Source organism: Dufourea novaeangliae, unplaced genomic scaffold (assembly GCF_001272555.1).
Source record: "Dufourea novaeangliae isolate 0120121106 unplaced genomic scaffold, ASM127255v1 scaffold125, whole genome shotgun sequence".
Lineage (NCBI taxonomy): Eukaryota > Metazoa > Arthropoda > Insecta > Hymenoptera > Halictidae > Dufourea > Dufourea novaeangliae.
This window is the reverse complement of record NW_015374020.1, coordinates 2,024,396-2,044,206: the sequence shown is the minus strand read 5'-3', so window position 1 is coordinate 2,044,206 and position 19,811 is coordinate 2,024,396.

Genomic DNA, 19,811 nt, shown 5'->3' with positions numbered 1-19,811 from the left:
TTCACCGCTAATTTCCAACTCTCTCTGTCTCTCCACCCTGTTCCTCTTCACAGTTTCCCTCTTTTCCTGCCTCCTTTCCTAGTTCACCATTTCGTCCAGCTACCGAACTTTGCTCGGACAACTTTGCGACCGTTCGAGCTTCAGTTGGCCAGGATCGCGTCGCGTCCGCGCGATTACACTGTCCGAACAAATGATCCTTGCAGCTCACGACGGATTCAGAAGTGTTAATTGTGAAACGTTTCAGAATTTATAAAATAAAATTGACTGGAGAAAGAGAAAGAGAGAGACACACAGGATGGAAGTGTATCTTCTGTGAAAACGGGTGTCGAAGACGTCTCGAGAATTATCCCAGCGATTCAACGAGTTAACAAACTTTCATGGCTCCTGGGAACGGAAGTTCGTCGTCCACGGAATTTTTACCTCCAGCAATTAATCACGGATTTAAGTTCATATACACCGCGGTTCAACGCTTCAAAGCAGACTCCCATTGCTTGGCTCGCTAGAGCCTGACGTTAATTTCCTGGACGGTGACATCCGTTGTTCTTCACAGTACAATAATTACGTGGTAATGATCAAAGATAATTAATGAAAAGAAAAACAATGAAGTTCACCTCAATATATTTTACCGTTATACAATTTCCCAGCTATTCCAATATAGACCACCCTCTCGCCCCCGATGAATATCTGTCGAACGGAACTTTCGATCCCGATGCATCGGCGTATCAAGAACTTCTTGCCGGCGAAATATCGAAGAAACTCGGCCGGTTCGACCAGCTGGGAACGGTTAATTCCGTAAAACTGATAACGGTTATCTGATCCCCAGGAGTCGGTGCACGTACGGCGCCAACGATACCGCGGATCTCAACGGAGGGAACGTTCCAGGCGGGAGCAGTCCGGGACTTAGTTGGAAGTTATCCGAGTGGCGTGTGTGCAAACTGTAGGCGCTTCTACCGCCCCGTTACCAGCCCACCGCCGCATTCGGACGAGCCCGCGCGGTAATTAATCGCGTACGTCTTGCTACGGGAGTCGACGTGCTCGAGTTCAAGGGGAATCCCAGACGTCCGAGGAATTATACGAGCGGAGTCGGCCCCGAGGATTTCGAGAGTCATGCGCGGCCCCGGAGCTCTCTCCACCGTGACTACCGACTTCGATTCTGAACTCGATTATTTAATACCATCGGGGCTTGGAGATAGATGGCAAGAACTCGCCTGACGATAAGGAGGTCGCTCCCGAATAAAGTAAACGTTCCATTACATGTCCGTAACCGGCGAAACTTGCACATTGTTCAATTACATCCGAACAGGGAACTAACATTTCCACGATGTTCGTGACGGTATCGGGAATTGAATAAATAAACGGGTTCTGTGGTCTTAAGTGCGTGCCGATCAACTGTCGATCGGGGGATTCTCGACTCTTACTCTTCCTGGTGGCTTTCGGAGAATCCGGTACTGTGACGGTAATCGCGTAGAATGCTTCTGGAATGGTAGTCGCAGTCTGTAGAATTATAATGTATTCATCGTTCTATACTTCCGGTAGGGTGAAAAAGAAGGTATTACTGAAATTTCTGCCAAATTAAAATACAGTTTAACATTCATTTTAGTACTTGATATAAATTTATCAAGTGGTAGGAGGACCTTCCCCTACACTGCTTTATTTTTCTCCTAACCGAGTTTGCGCGTCAGTGTATACGTTAACAGACGTACGGTATTCGTTTTCGTGGAATATTCCAGTCAGTGTACACCGATTCGAGAGGCGGTTTGGGTCTCGAGTTTAAAGATTCCTAAACGATATCCCACGGGGAATACATTCCGTTTCCACGAGGAATAGTAAAAATCGAAATTGCTCGAGCGGCGGTGTCACGCGTCCCCGGCGAGCGCGGTACACGGATCGACCGGTCTGCATATCGATGCCGTATTAATTAACGAGAAACGCCACTAATCTGGGCCCGCGATTAAAAAACCGCGACGGGGAAAAATAAAAGTGAACTGCTGGTACAAGGCGGCTGATGAAACCGCGCGCAACAGCAGCCGGGGCGCGTCGCGTTAAATTCATCGTTATCGTTGGACGAGGTAGAGGAGAGAGGGGGATCAACCCCCTATTCTTTCGGTCTTCTTACACTCCCGTCGTGATCTTCCTCCCTGGTATTCTATTCCATTCTATCGATCAGGCTGCAACTTCGCCACAACCTGGTCCCATGCAAACACACACGACACGGGGGCGAATGCGGTGAAACTGCTGGTATCTGCGATCGTTGCAGGCAGTAACAACGGCAGTTAATGTCCGAGGGCCCGTGCCCGGGTACTTCGTAACCCAATGAACAGATACAATCGGAACATAGATTAACTGCAATATAGACCTCGCGGCTCTCTGCCTCCATGGCCTCGGGAGGAGGACAAAGCAGGACGGCGAGAGAGTGGGACAGAGAGTGAGAGAGATGGAGTGGGGAGAGGAGAACGGCTCCCAACAGCCTCAAAGTCGTTGCCGAGGACGATCATCTTATAATTGTCGGGCAAACTGCGATCATTTCGCGAACCCCTTGATTGTTTTATTCTGAACGTTCTGTAGAGGGTACAGTGCTTTGGAAGCACGAGGGTGCTTATTTTCGACTGGGTAAACGGTGATTGTTGATGAACGGGGTAATTTAATCATTTTTCAGTCTGAAAGATCTGTGTGTTATCGTTGTAACGATTAGATGGTTATAATCAATGCCGTAATTGTCTGTTCTAAACTTTAGGGCCACAGATTTATAGCTTTCGATCAGTTTCAAAACGTTCACCCCTTAATCGGTGAAGTGGAAATGTTATTACTTAATGTGGGGGAGTGGTGATTTAAAACGACTGGGTTTCGACTTAACTGTGCTTTAACCTGATAAACTTAACAAAAGGAGAATTAAACAAATTATCGATCAAGTTAACAGAATCAACTCTCTCCCAAACATTACGCATTTCTAAAGACTACATACCCACTCTTGGCACGTCACCATGCGCGTATCCGTGGCAAACATTTTTTAATAGTGACCGACAACAGTCTATGACATCAAAATAAACATCTCTTTATGTAACTATTAAACAATAAATGAGATATTCTAAAACCATTCATGAGGTTTCTCGGATTTCACCTCACCAGTTAATGGTTAATTACAGAACGTTCAACGATCCCAACCAGGTACTACATATTCATTAATCAGTTCTAAATCAACAAAACTTTACGATTACAGTTTGCATCACTATCGCGTAAAAAGTATATGAACCGAAACCTGCATTTCCGGTACCACTATTAAACGGAAGTCAATGGTTATCAAAGGCTCTCTACAGTTTCAACCATCTCGCGAAGTGCTTACCCGCCCCGATCAAATTTTCCTCGGGACACTCCTGGACCGAGCATCTTCGGGGATGCTATCTCGCGCCCCCTCGATGTCCCTGGCAATCGTCCACGGGGGTAACGAGCCGTCGGGGCACTCGAAAACGGGATGGTCCACCTCTTTTTCGTGGCAATAATCGCGCTTATCTCGCTCGCAAGGCATTAACGGCGAAGGACCAAACCGGGCCAGACGAGCACCGGCATTCTTGGATACCGGGTGGCGCCTAGTCATCCCGCCGGACGAGTTATTATCTCGAGCCGAAACGCTGCCCAGCCAGTCAGGCTGAGAGCTCCTTTTCTGGTGCTTAACCTCGCGGCGCGTCTCGTCGCGCGGCGTCCACTTGGCCACAAACGACCTGGACGGTGTAATACCTGCTCGCGGAGCAACTGGGAGTCGACGATGACGGTGAATAATTGTGCCGACGGAATATCCGGTATCCCGAGAATGCCCGGACTGGGCCCCATACTCCTAATCGTGCGCCCGGATGAATACGTTAAGCCACCGCGCATTTTTCATACTTATCTGGCCCCGCGGATCGGAGCCGTGAATCCACCGGGTTAGTCGCTGCTGATGATCAATGAGCTTGGTGTGCTCGTTAAATGGGAACCCGATGGGGAACAAATTCGAGGTGTTAGAAGTATATGACGGTAAGCCCTGAGTTCGTTAGGTCTGTTATTCGTTCAGTTTTCTGGTTTGTTCGACGCAGTGCTGAAAAGCTTCGTATTCTAAAGAGAAACGTCAGCTATAACTCGAGGGCTATCGGAATATTCGAAGAATGATTCGACGGGCTCGAAAATTTATTATACGGATTCTTTATACGTTCTGTCGCGAGCAAAATGGAGGAGATGTGAAATCGAAGCGGGAATTTTATTTTGTCGAGGAATCTGTAGTAACTATTAGAGAAAACTAGAAAGTAGAGTTGTCCCAGTTCTGCAGCATGCAGAAGTCTGTGTGTTAACAGTCTTTCTACATATAAAACTAGAAATTCATATTTTTTCAGTTATAAATATATTGCAGCCGGATATGACCTCCGTCTGTCATATTTCTACAAAAGCTAAGAATAAATGGAAAAAAGATTATGTTTCTATTTCCGGAATTGAAAGTAGAATTCACAACGTCACACGTAGGATTAGAGTTAATCCGCTAAGCGCTTAGTCTCTAGACTCTTTTATGGGTTAAGTCTATCAAAGATTTCGTCGGAATCCTGTCCGGGGGCGGCAGAAATACGAAGACGAATTAAGAAACTCTTGGAAGAGGAGCTCTCGCCAAACTTATACAAGGAGAGAGAGAGGGTTCATGGAAGTTTTTGAAGTATTTTCCCAAGCGACGAGGGCCGGCGGTGCAAGGACGCGCAGGTGGCAGGTGGCCGCCGGTGTTCGAGACAGGTTCGGGTCTCTGATCCTTCTGGTAAGGACGCTGCGCGGCGTGGCGAATCGGGCGTTGGTTACGCGCCGCTCGACTCGCTCGGCTCCCACTCCTAAGAATCGACGAGACCTCTTCTCCTGTGTCTTCCATATATTATCGATTTCTTACAAATCACGGCACGAACTCGCTCGTAAATCACGCGCGAATCGCCGGCCAGTTCTTATCGAGGATATTCATAAATTAAGATCGAGAGATTAAGCCCTGTGCCGGATTAAATTTAACTCGGCCCCCGTACCAAGAAGCAGAAACGAGCGGGGCAAGAAAAGTCCAGGGGCATCTCTCGTCGTTCCTTCCTTTCTTTATTTTTTTCTTCTCTTTTTCGTTACTCTTTCCAATCGCCGCGAAGTCAGGGGAACCTCGTACGCGATAATTTACGCGACGGTGATCGTCAGCCGTTACCGAGGCGAGGCTCCGCGTTCCATCGAGCAAATCGGAGCCGAGTCTGAATGTTTCGAAGCCGCGAGACCAATCCTGCACCCCCCACCCTTACCCAGCTTCTTCCTCGGTCCCCGCGGAGCGCTATGCCCGGAGCAACTTTCTTTCCCCCCGAGCGGTGTGTTTGCGCGAACGCGTGAAAATCACGTTAAGCCGCGATTCAGGCCTGTCATTTATGTAAATGAAACGTTAACAACGTCTACCAAGTTTTATAGTCCCGAGTTAACTCTTCGCCCGTTCCCTCCCTCCGCCCTAGGTGCGCCTTGTCCCGTTTTTCCTCGTCTCGGTGCTAAGACGCGGTAACGAATGGAGAAGCGCGGAGAAAGAGATAGAGGAGACACGATGATGAACAGAGGAAGAAGGGAAAGAAGAAGCGGAGGATAGCTCGAGACGAAAAGTTTCCTCCTCGCGATGAGCGCAGTTTAAGAAATGACCGCGTTTCAAAGCTCGCCCTTATGATCCAGCCCTCTCCACGGCCAAGCTTCTAACAAAGATGGAGTTTCGTTTTAGTACCTAACCTCTCCTATCTCCTCTCAGGCTTCGAGCATCTCTTTCGCCGCCCCGGTCGGTCCACGAGGAACAGCTACTCAATTTTAGCAGAGCATTTAACACGGCGAATAACCTCATCCTTGAGAGGAAACACTATGGCCCATCCGTCCCCTTCCGCCATCGCGCGAGTCCTCCCCCAGGCTTCAAGGCTTGTACCTTCGAGTATTACACGGACGAAGCTTTTCTTGGCTCGGCTTGACTATCTCTAGTCTTCCCGAGCTACAATTCCCCGCTATCTATTTTCGCGGTTCACGGACTACCCTGAACGAATTACCGGTGTTTCCGCGAACGTATTCGCCCGGGGACGGAATTTAATTTCGGCAAGGTTTCGTCCAGAGGGCAGGGAATAAACAGGATTTTCGAAGGCGAGAGGTACCGTCTTCGAGGTGTCTGATGTGTTCGTATCGTTCGGTCTGGATGTGGGTCCTGGACGGCGCGGTTTCCTTTCATCGTTTGGCGATATCGATGGTTCAAACGGTCGCGAACATGCCGTAACGAACAAGGCGGTTAATTGGACGGACGGGTGATTGACGAGCCGCTCCGGGCGGGGGAATTGATACATCTCGAATAATTTAATAACCACGATTAATTTAATTTCCAAATATTGGACGAACTGGCGGCGAAAGAGATCGTCGAGCGTGGTCCGTGTTCGGCCGGCTTGACTGTGTAATGTGTAATTATTTCAGGAATGAGGCACGAAATTTCCGAATGAAAATGTTGGAAATTCGCGAGCTTGGCCATTCGCAAAATATTCGATAGTTATCGGCTCGATGAGAAATAGACAAGTTGGCTTCAGCTAATTAACCCTGGAGTAGTTCCGTGGATTATAATTGTCGAATTAATCCACGTCAACTAATCCGTTGGCCATCTTATTTATAGTGAACGGACCTAATTAAAAATTAAATGCTTTCTTACTATTTTCGCTTTGCGAAGACTGATAGAAATACCAGAGTGATATTAGAAGTAAGGAAAGTTTGAATATTATAAGTTCAATTCCAAAAATTACAATAGATGACAGTTGTCATCCTCGCGATCACACGTGTCTCAGAGTTAGACGCGACCACTCGAGGATTAAAAAAATGTAACATGTAATCGTACGGTCGCCTTTATCTTTCAGAATTAGACTCGCAAACGAACAGTGCCCTACTCTTTTCATGTATTCGCGTACCTTGTTACAAAAACAAAAATGGGAGAACTCCGATCAGCGCTGGTACGAAAATTCTGTATAAAATTACAACATTTCAGGTATAACCTCTTCACCGGTTTTAAAATCGACGAGTCCAATTCTCAGCCGATTCCTTCATCCTCCGTTCGAGGGGGAGAGGGAGATTATTAAGAGATACGAGAGAACGGAACATAGTTTCGTTCGAGCCCAGAGACTCGCGGGGGTGGCGCGGACAGCCCCGAAGAAGCGCGCGAGAAACGGAGTGGAAAACGTTTATGCATATCTCAGGGGCCGATTATCGTCCTCAGGATCGCGCTTCGGGAGGCGTCGTTGCACCTTCCGCTCAAGCGGCCAGGCGTGCACGACGAGATAGAGGTGCGCGTAGATAACTGGCGGGCGTCCATTCGCCTTTTCTGGGCACGTTTTGGCATGTTCGGCTCACAAGGGATGTTCACGAAGCGATACACACGCCGATTTTTCTGTCAAGAAAATATACGGTTTCAACGCGAGATAGATATTGAGTCCGAGCTTAGGCGTATTGGGTATATATAGTTAGAATTCAGTTAGATAGGGAAAAACAAAGATGTCCTCCTCTCTCGAAGAAGTAAAGAATGTTTGACTGTTGTTTCATAAGACAGATTTAGGTTTCGAAATTTATGCATTCGTTGATAACAGATACACAATCGAATAAATATAAAATTCTAATAAAGTCTAACTTTACCTTTTCCTGGACGTAGTAAATTTTTCCATTGATCTACGTTTTCGTGAATTCGTTAAATAAATCTTAATACACATACTAAATTATGCCTCTTCTCTATTTTACAAAATGCAGGAAACAGGTTGGAATAATTGATCGAAGTCCTCCAGTGTCTTCAGTGAAAGGACTTTAAAGAATTCTATCGATCAAACGTTTAATATTGTTTGGTACACGTTTCAACCAATTCGGAAATTCTTCCAGTAACCGTCGACGATTAAAATCATGAATGCAAGCACGGCGCACCCTGAAAACCGCGGCGTTCACCGATCACGCGGCCGACGTCACGCGCTCCCGTCGTCGTTACGCGCGACGAATTCCAAATATTTGGGTGCTCGCGCTGCGAAACAATACGCCACGCGTCGAAATGCCGGGCGATTTATTTCCTAACCCGTTTTCCCCACCTTTCCAGACCTGGCGAACCAACGGCCGTTGGCTCTCGTCGCGACCTTCCGCGCTGTGCAGTTCGCAGAAATAATGCAATTTTCGTGTTGCCCGCTAATTTACGGTGGGCACGCGTTACACCGCCGCCATTGCTGCATTCGATCTTAGCCCCGCGGAATTGTTCGTGCTGTTCGTAATTCCTGTCCTGGCCCAATTAATTTATCCCGGGAACAAGAAGTTCGTAGGATTCGCTTGTTTGGGGAGAATGTACATGGAAAGATATGCAATGTACCATCATTCCAAACTGAGGTTCTATGATGCTTTTTGCCTGGATTCCGATTTTTAAACGAAAAGAAAAACTCAAAAAATAACAAAGAAATTAAATATATATCGATCGTGCTAAATAAATTCTCTTATTCAGCGCCGCTTATGAGTATCCCTCGAATAAGGGATGGTTCTAACGAATATCTTCGATTACGCCTTTCTAACTAGAGATTCCCATAGATACCTAGCATAAAAATAATCGTTCGTCTCGTGTCACGCTGAATTATTCCCAAAACAAAAAAAGAATTCGTGCCACTGTCTATCCTTAAAATCTTAAATCATTCGTAATGCTACAATTCGTTCTCTTCCGCGAGCGGTGTGATTAACAATTCGTAATTCGTCGGCTTAAAATATTCCCTCCCTCATGGCTGAATGGAATATGCAGTCGCCTCTAGGAACAAATAAAATCGGTGTGAAACATTAACGCGTATTAAATTTTGTAAACTCAAAGGAACGTGAACCTAGGCGAAATCGCGTCAAGACCGAATCGAATGGACAGGCGGAGTGGTTTAAAGAGTTTTTTCCTAAGCGCCGCCCTCCATTTTCTCCCGGTTAATTAATGAAACAACCGGACTGCTTCCCACTTTCTCATCGCCCGCGGGGGATCTCTCGCGGAATAGCAGAAATTAAGGAAAATTAAAAAAAATCGCGCGCAAGCGAAAGGCGACAGCGTCGGTGGTTGCAATTTGCACGCATTGCGACATTTTCGGGAGCCGAGACCCGCGAAAGCTCGTCCCCGTCCCGTTCTAAACCGCGCGCGCGTGTTCCTCTTTCCTTCTTTTCTCCCGGCTGTTCCGTCGCGGGGCGAACCCCGGATGCACCTCCTGCGTCTGCTCCGCCGGAATGCGCCGGAATTCCGCGGCGGAGGCTGCGTCGGACGAGATAAATTTTATTTAACTCTCCCGGCTGATGGGCGCCCCCCTTGGAAAAGAACGGAAAACGGGTCGAGGGAGTTGGGGGTACGATGGGGTGGGGAGAAACGACGTAGGAAAGAGGAACGGGGATAACCAAGAAGAAAAGCCAGAGAGGAAATCGCCATGTTTTCCACTTTCCTCCACGGAGATTCGCCGGCGTTGTCGATATGAATTGCGGAAAAGAGGAAGTACGGCCCCTCGACTTCGACGACCTTTCTTCTCCTCTCTCTTTCTCTCTCTGGTGCCCACGAACCACACCATGTTCTCTCTACCTTTTCTATTCGGCAATTGATTGTCTCGTTTACGGAATCCTATCTACCCAGTTACTGTTATATTTACGCTCGTTCTCTATGGCTACCGTTAGATTCGAATCATTTATACTTGGTAAGTACCGAAAGCTCTGTCGAACCACCGAATCCTTTTCAATAGGTAGTACAGTAAAGGCTCAATTAGAGTTTGAAAGTCGGTACCGCTTCAAAATTTTCACGGTGCATCGCGAATCGTTTTAACACTTGACAAATCTATTTTTTTCCCGATGCCTGAGCCCCAGCAAGAAAAGCCTGCGGGAGGAGCAATAAATTATGCACTTGACAAGTTTCACGGTTTCCCTTCCCCAGTGGTGGAGATGAAATAGAAACTCTCACGAAGAACTTCTTATTAAACTCTCAACCAGTTTTTGCTGTAGTATACATCACAAATTCGCGCTTTTACGATATCGCGATGAATCTCAAATTCAAGTCGATTCGAAAAATTTTTGCAAACAACGATTTCGAACGTGGCAACGAACGGAATTTCGAATAATTTCTGAAAGACGCAGGGCAACGGTTCGTTTGGCTCTGCCGTCCCGGTAATTCGCCGGCTTCGTAATACGGTTGTCTTCGTTCCCGGTCGTAAGCGGCAGATGTTATTAACGAACCCGGACCCGATCCCATTGTGACCCTAGAAACCGGTGAAATTTACGATTTTCATATCACACCTGCGGCAACCGGGAAGCCTCCTCGTTCACGGACTCTATTGGAATATTAATTGCGCGAAACGGAACGAGGGGGAGGACAAACTCTCGCCGAGATGAGGAACACCTCGATCGTTTTGACCCTCCGCGCGCTGAATATAAGTCTGGACTTTGGGGGCTACGAGAAATGTTACTGGCGGAGCCTGGACACAGAGGGTGTTCCAGGTTTCATCTTCTAAACTACGACAATATGTTCTATAAATAAATACCTCCACGACAATAAATTATCATGTCTGTTCTGTCCTCTCCGATTTTTCTCAGAACCTTCGAAGGAATCTAATTGTGTTTGCACGATCTTCGTCTCGTTTATTATAAGTTATCGGTTTATTCGTTAAAACCCGGTCGACATCTTTCGCGGCAGTTCAACAGCTAGCTCGAAAGTGAAGGTCGGAAAAGTTTATTGCGAGCGTATAAACCGACGAACAAAGAGTGCCGGTTCTTTTTATTATCGCCTCCGTTCTCTTTCTCGGTCGGTTAATGAGCCGAGACTTCCTTCTGAGCGACACGTAGTCGCGTACAAGTTACGCGGACCTAAAGTACGAACGTACATCGGACGAAAAATTAGTTTTATATATCTCGTCGTTTTATCAGGATTCTATTTGTTCTTCGAGCTGGGATCCAGACGTCCCCGAACCCGAACTAATTCGCGGGCGTAAAGCCGCCACGCACGCTCGTAAATGGCGCGCGGGTAACGCAAAAGTAGGAGGGAGGGGGATGTGTGTGCGCGCCTAGAGGACGACCTTAATTACACGTTCGTATAATCCTATCGATCGGCAATTTACAGCACGGCGTCACCGTAAATGGGAAGTTTAAGAGCTCAGCCGTTAAGTTCTCGGCTCCCTGGTCCCACCGCACGGGTTCGCTTCCTCTACACGCCTTTTACACCGCGGCGTGAGAAACGAGCCAATAAAAATCCCGCTGAATGTCAGACGAATATGGTAGCCGCACGATAATGACAACGCTAATTAATGCCGTATAAACGGAGCCCGCGCGAGCGCACAACCGCTAACGGGATAACACACCTGTGAATACCGTCCGTGCGTTTAATAAAGTCATTAACAACGAAACGCAGGCCTTTTACTATACGGATATTTGAATGAAGTTGGACAGAACTTTATAAACTGGCCCATAGATGAGACAATTTGTCGTACGACTGTTCGTACAACCTAGATAGGTCACTTCGACCGTCTGAACGACAGTTCCAATCGTCGCGTAGAGTAAATTCTTGATAAGTGTTCGAAGGCTCCCAGGTGTATTACTGGCTTTTTAACGAGGTGTAACATAGTGATAGAGCTTGGAATTCTGAGACTAGTGATATTTCTTTCTGTCGCATATGGCCATTAGTTTATGAAATATTTAATATTCAGTGCCGTGTAACTTTTGAACACACGTCGAGAATATATGTATATATATTGTACAGCTTATCGTATCATCTATGAGAGTGCTAAGTGTCTCTCCGGTGTGTCATCGAGGAAAATGGACAGATGGGTTGAAATCGGCCCACGAGGTTCTAAGCGATTCCGACTCCCGAAAATCGTGGTTAAAATACAAGACGTCGACGTCGTCAGTGTCAGCGAGATCGTGACGGTGGTGGCACGGCCGTTTAATGCAGTAAATTTCTCACGGAGAGACCGGGAGAGGACTGTTCTCGGAGTGGCCGTGTGGCTCTTTCACGGATACGAGTCCCGCGAGGTCTCCCTTTTCCTTCTCCTCCCCCTCCCTCCTCATGCCCGTTTTCCAACTATCATTTCCTCCTCTCCCAACCACGCTACACACGCTGATCTCTTACAGCTCGACGTTCCCCTACCATTTTCTCTTCGTGTCCGTTAACTCCTCGCGGCCGGGGTCCATTCATTCGCCTCGCAAAACCTCGGACTCTCGCCATCCAGTTTTATTCTCTAATGTTACGTTTCTTCTACATCCTTCTTCTCCAACCCCGCTCCACCCCCTCTTCGCTTGTTCCTTCTTCCAACGTTCACCGTGTGCACGCGAATAATGACGTTACCCCCAGGTGCTGTCCATTCATTCTCGCATCTTTCCTCCGTCCGTATTTTTTTTTCGCTCCCCCCCCCCCCCCGTACCCTCGCTGCGACCCATTATTTTTCCGGTTCTTATCGTCGACCACCGTTTTTCCCTCCACTGTTGTCGTGCGTCGCCGATTCGAGGACATCAGCCTCTAAAAAAAAGTCTGCGTGAACGCAGAGAAAACCGGCGAACCCCCTCGAGAAAGACAGGTTGCCTGACACTCTGGTTGACGACCGTGTATAGCACACCGGGCCATTCGCCGTTGTCGGTTTTTCGTGCTTTATCCGCCACTTAGGGGCGAGCATGCACGGTTTTACATTACGCCGTGTTCTTGTATGAGAAACGGGGCCGAGAGCTACGATTGTCGCGGGCGCCCGTGGCGCACTGCCGGGTATTAGTTCCTCGGACGGGGAAAAAAGCCCAGGAGTATTCCTCCCTCTTTCTCTCTCACTCTCTCTAGGGTCGTCTACTTTACTCCTCGACGCGAAGAATTAGCCGCCTACGTGCCGCGAAATAATCGCCGCCCGGATGAATTGCTGCGGGGGAAACGTTCGATGACGAGAATTTAATAAAAAGCTGCACGACGCGAAATACTCAAGTTGTATATGGGACAGTGACTGTTAATCGGAGATATTAGAACAGATTTCGAAACTGCTCGCGTACCTATGTACTTTGTCCCAAGCCGGAATTTCACGGGCACCTATCGAAAGCGGAGATGGGAAAATTCATTACCTAGATGAAGAATTTGCATAACAAATATAGAATAAAAAAAAGTATTCCGCCATTTTTCTTTGATTAAACGTGGAAATTTTCGTTTATAACAAAATCATATTACCACGAATGAGTAGACGATTGGCGACAATTTAAATGATCAAGATCGCGATCTCAGATTCTGCTGTTTTTCAAGTAAAACCATTCGACTCTCCCCGATACGCGTTTTCGTCGTACCTAATGAATTAAATAACTTCTTAGGCACGTATAGTGGCCAGCAATATGCAATTACGGACACGATGCTCTCTCGTTGCGCGCGGTTGAACGGGCACCACGTAATTAATTTTCCCGGCAATCTGGCACCCGCGTCCACTATTACGCCGCTACTATTTCCACAGCGCTATCGTCGTGCATTATACCGGCAACTATGGGGTCGAGCGTGCGTGCTCGCGCGCGCACCGCAACGGGCGTTTATACGAAACGCGCCGCTAAATTTGTCGGTCGGCCTGTAATACGGAGAAACGTATCTGTAATAAACGGTGGCGTTGCGATAATGCTGGACAATAAGCGGGTCCCGGGGTTCTACGGGTCGATCCGTAATTACCGATGTTACGAGGCTAATCATGCCCGATCAAACCAGGCGATGCGATTTATTCTGTTGCATCCGGCTAATGAGCCCCCGTTTCGCGGGTAATTTTCAATTTCTTCTTGTTAACCATCCCAGACCGACAAGATGGCCCGCGTCGAGCGAACGGTAATTAAGATGGCCATTTTCTGATCGACCACACCGGGTCTCCAGGGGCTTTAGATTTTGAAACATTCTTAATTGAGCCTTCGGGACGCGAAACGGAATCTTCGACTCCGTGGAACCGAAAGACAGAGAAAATTGCCGGTGTTCGTGATCGTTAACATTGTTTTTTCAGTAATTCTGATCGCGATGCGGAACTACTCTCGAGTTACCGTTCTACAGTTTCAGATATTGCCGTCTGAAACTCTTTGCACGGTTCTAAATATTCTGCACTGTATGTCCTTATATAACCCATCCATAGTTTACGAAATTTTAAACCGTTATACAGCACTTTACGACGAACGAAGAATTCGTTCCAAAATCAGCGAACCATACGCAAAAAAAAATCTACCAGACTAATTGGCATAGTTTGTTCGGCTTATCAACACGGTATTAACGTTTGTCGTCGGGCGCAACAATTTTCGCGATGACGATAAGCTTGGGGAGCAACCCGTACGAAGCATAACAAGGTAAACCGCGACAAGAAACGCGAAACGATCTACGTGACCGTGGCCGGTTCGCCTGGGTCCGAGAGGTTGATGCACGCCGGATGAAGAACTTGATACGTGCATTAGGCGGTATAACTGGTCGATAACACGTTCAACCATGCCCACGGTACGTTTATACTTCTCGTGTGCACGTGCAAAACATCCCGTGGAAGAGTTCACGGGATTTAGACGGAGGAAGGCGGTTATTCGACGATAGTCGGGGCTTTTATATCTGTCAATTTGTTGGGACAGGAACCTCGTACAAGTAGATAGAGCCAACTTTTAGAATCGGTCAAAGAGGGGGGGAGGTAAAAAGGGAGATTCAGTTTCCAGATTATCGTGCAATTTCAAGGAGAGATAAGAACGACCTCATTGAAGTATACTTGGAAGAAATATATAATGCGATCGTAAACTCGACGGGGTGGATACGATGTTTCCAACCTCGACACAAAAAGAATCGATAAATACCTAAGCTCTGCTTCAGTTTAATCTGCTAATTGTTTCAATTCCACCGGAATTGAAAATTTATACGCGGAACGGAACGCCGCCGGTGCAAGTGATAATCAAAATTTGCAGTATCTCTACTAGCGGACAAATTACAGCCAGTCATCATTGTTATCGTACCTCAAGGTGGTCGTTTGTCAAGAGTCCACTTTACAACCGCTCTATATCATTGTTCAAGAAGTGCAACGAGGATGTGTTTACAGATAAATCGATAAAGTCTATAATTCTTCGACTTTTATCGATGTACGAACACTTACGAAACACTCGAAAACGAAACGGAACGGGGTTCGCGTTCCGAACCGCCGATGTCGATAGCGTTATTTGAGCTCCGGCGGCCATATTAAGCGATATATCACGGATTTTATTTTGCACCAGCAACAAACTTGGACGACCGTAAAACAGAAACTAAAGGTATAAATCACGCGGCACGGCCGATATGAAACAACTGGAGGGGAAACGAACGAAATTTTCCACGACGACCCGTGGTTACGCGTTTCGCGTCGAGCAGAACGAGAAAATAAGATCCGGGAGAAAAAAATCATCGACCGGCAATCATCGCGAACGGACAGGTAAAATTACATCTTGCCCTTTGAAAGGCAGAATCATAACGAACGCATATTAATAGCCAAACGAAGTTCGATGAAAAAAGTCATTGCACTCATACCATCGAAATTGAATTTCGAAGCGGCATTGATGTTTCCAGAGGCAGGTTCCCCACGGGACAAAGGCAAATTTTGTTAACCGTAAACGAACGTTAAGTGCGCGTGTCCCTTTCTGATTACTTCAATTTAATCGTCGCTTTACATGCATGTACGCCAATCGACCTTCTATCTCTAAATTGTTACCGCTGGTACGTGCTCGTTACGTTACCGTGCCACGTCTTCCTCGAATCTTCATTGCGCCTCGCACTTACACGCAGGCAATTTCGTGTACTCGCTTACCTGAAAACAAAAATAAAGAGTATATAAATTAACAAATCCGAAATACGTATATTCATTGGAGCAAAAAATAATTTGTTAGCCGTTCCAAGAAACGTCTAGATAATAATTGAAATACAACGATCGACACTCTGCAACGAAACTTTTCATCGCGAAATAAAACATAAAGATTGAATTCTATACAAACATACAACCGCGCTGACGACCCCTGGTGCAACGTACAAATAAACAATCCCTCGTATCGAATGTCCCGTGTATCAAAGAAAATAAATTTCCAAACGGTACCCACGTCGTGTTCCGAGTAACGACTTAGGCGCAAACGCATCTTGCCCGTTCGCCTAAATATTTAGCCAGATGACATCTCGCCGCTTTCCTTGGGGGCGTATGGAACCGTTCACGTTTCAATCTGTGTATATGTATATAAATACGTGGAGATGTAACGCAGTAAAACGACCGTATACTTCAGCTGATTATGAGTCTTCTACACTCCACAGACGTTTGAAACGTTGGATTTGCTTTGCACCCTTAAGCAGGAGAACGACCCATTGGATGGGAACAATTAAAAGTCTCCACTAGTCGTCGCATAAAAATTTTTTAACTTTCACGACACACGATGTTCACTCTATAGTTCGTCAAACATAGTATGCATACTCCGTATCGTTAAATAAATGTTAATCACCGAACTTTCACATTTGAACAAGTTGCAATGGATTATTCGACCTCTCACACATTCCCCGGCAACTATAGGTTGAGTCATCGTTACAGTATCCATTGAATCACTAAATTCCAATTATCCTCCCTCGGTTGCTCTGCTCCTCGCCCGACCATCTTAACACATACTCGTTCCTCCTGACATAACCGCTCGATCATCTTGTCGGTTATACGCCCGTAATATCCCCGAACAACGCTCGAGACCAGGGATAGGTAGTTGAAACTCCCGTAGAAATTATGCTTCAACGAAACTATCAATAATTGAAGTAGGATCCGGATACTAAGTACCGCGTAAGTCCACTTGGCGTCTGTATTACAATCGTCCGCGGTTAACAGCAAATAAGAAAGGTTTCGGGGCCGTTCGGGAGTGCCCGACGAGCTTCGTTAAATCCCCCTCCTTCCACTCTTTACCCACCCAGGTTCATTCATATTCTTCGTCAGTCGGTCGTCGTAAATCTCGCGGCTATCCCAAAATTTGCATTTCGCGCGCTCGAAACGTTCTCTGTTCCATCCGGGGGCCCTAAAAGGTTGTCAGTTCGAAGGTATACACGAGAGATTTTCTTTCACGCGATTAGACGACGGGGACGGCCGGAGACGACGCGACGGCGCGCGGCGTCACGCTCGCCGCTGTCAGGCGATACACGCACAAGCGTGTGTGCACGCAAATGAAGCGGCGGAGTCGCCCACGTCCCGTTCGGCGAGGATTCGCTGTATCACGATACGATTTACCGGTCGCATTCTCATCCGTTCTACCCGTCGCGTCACCCTTCCCACCTCCACCTCCTTCTCTTACAACCACTTTTCCCCTCCACGCCGCGCGCGCGTCCACGCAGCACCTATGGCCGGGCCATCGGTCTTCAATCACGCTCGGATCTTTCGTCTCGATAGCGCGAGCATAAGCGTACGAGACCCACATGTTACTCCTTTCAGTTTTTTCTTTCTGTTCGTACCCGACGGAATCACGATCCCACCGGTCAAAGCTAATAATAAAACCGTATGGTTTACGTGTAACCGCGATATACGCGCCCAACCACCTCCTCCATTTGCCGTTCGATCGTCTCCGACGGGTATATATAGTTTGTCTCGCGGAGCAGTGATAATTGAATTTGTTTTGTTTGCAATGGCGGTGGTATGTCGCGGTAATTAGCTGACGTATCGTACCTACTAGAAGAATCCATCAAGATCAATTTCGGAGATTTGTTCGTTGAATAAATGGAAATATTCAGACGGCCGAGACAGAATGATCGAAGACTCTGGCGATAAGGGACTTGCACAATTGAGGGGTCCAGTGCAAGAGGGAGCCATGCTTCAATGGTACAGTGAACTCTTGATATATTGCAGTTTGCTACATTGCCGCGCGAGATACTTTTTTTTGTGTACACCATCGCAACCAAAGCAACAACCCTACCATCGAATAGGGAGAAGGCTCTCGATATGTTGCCGCTTTCGAGGATTATACTCTCCTACATCACCGGCTGCGGCAATGTATCAAGAATACTCTGTACTGTTGTGAGATATTAAGGCTTTTATAAAAAGTAGTGTACATCGTAGTATGCTCCGATTGTATGCATATTGTGTATACATAGTGCAGGCAGAAAGTTTGCCACGTAGTTACAAATTAAGGGATAATATAATAAATACACACCAACCGTGCCAGAATTAATCAAAATATCGTTACTCAACGTTTTGTGGCATTGCTGCCCCTTGCATTGGACTCCTCAGTTGTTCCTAGCAATGATTCTAATTAAGTTGAAGAAAAATATCGGATAAATATTTTTCAGGTATAATATCGTCGTCGTGTTCTATCCTGATAATTATTTCCATGAATATAGAAGTGATAGGGTCTCCCAGCGGCGCACGGTGGATCCAGCCTGGTTTCCGGTGTTTCGGACGCGCCGGCCATGATAAATGCGCGCGCGTCCAACGGCGAACGGCTTCTTGCCCCGCGATGCTCTCGCCCGTTGTTGCCCGGTTATTTATTAACAGGCCAATGGGAAGTCTGATTTAACGCGGTAAAGTAATTAATGACGCGCGGCGCGGCGCATGAATTTTAATCAAGACCGCGAGAACGCGTTCGCTCGCTCTCGCGAAACCCGTAGCCACGGAGAACGTCGAATCGAATTTTCCCGCGCTACGTAGATAAAAATCTGTCGACAAATTATGGATTAATAGTAATGGTATGCGGGTTGCCCCGGTAAATTATATTTACCGAAGTCGACGGGGGTGAGAGGGGTGGATAAAGGTAGTTCAACGGGGAAGAAAAACCGGCGTAGAAACGTTGGGAACGAGCTAACGAGATAATTTAAACCGTCGGACGTATTACGAAGTTACAAATTTTGTTGTTTTAAACAGAGTGCAGACTGTCAGTTTCAGCGAAGCCCCTGAAAAATAGCGGGCTGGAAAAATTGGAATTTTTTCATGAAGTTCCCGTACAGGGCCAGTTCGGTGTTACGTTAAATCCCCCAGTATTTTCGGTTCGAGTTTGAATAAACGTGGCACGCATCGCGAGCGGGTGCAGATATGTATTAAAAGGATGTTAAACAAAATTTCAATAATTCCTCGCGGTCTCGAGCGAGCCGGTTAGGGCATGCACTCGCATCGTTTCGATCTTTCTCCCTCGTCGGGCACCTATGACCGAGACCCATCGGTCTTCAATCGCGCTCGGATCTTTCGTCTCGATAGCCACAACCGTACAAGATCCGCCAGCGGTTCTCAACTATCAACGGAATCGACGAAGATCGATCGGAGTGTGTATGCACGTGCATCGGCGTGGGGCGACTTCACCGTGCTCGTTGTTCCGCGTCTTTGGATATATTTAACCGGCAGAAATATTTAAAGAAGATCGTTCGAAGGCTTCTACGACGCGCGGGGTGGACCGTTTCCCAGCGAAAATATTTGTTCAAACGCTTGATGTTCCACCCCCAAGGGGAACGGACGCGGTACTTCGAATTTTCAGGCGCGTATGTTTGCCCGCCGCGGTAAAAGGACCACCGGTTTTCTTTTCCTCCGTTGTAGGTATATCCCCGGCCCACTGTGTGTGCCTGTTTATACGATGTCCATTATCGATGCAGTTTGCGGTGCATCGAGGCCGGAAGGATGGATTGATCGTCCGTCCATGATTTATTCAGGAGACCCCTTTAAAACTAGATTTCTACCCCACAGCCGGAATATTAAAGCGTCGCCCACGGGGCCCGACGTGTCTTGGCCCGACACCACTTTTCGATGACTCGAGGAAAAAAATGCGATTGAAAACCGCTTAGATTTCAAGTCTGCGCGGGATTTACATCTTAAATCTCAGAACGATAACCGTCCCGATACGATCGC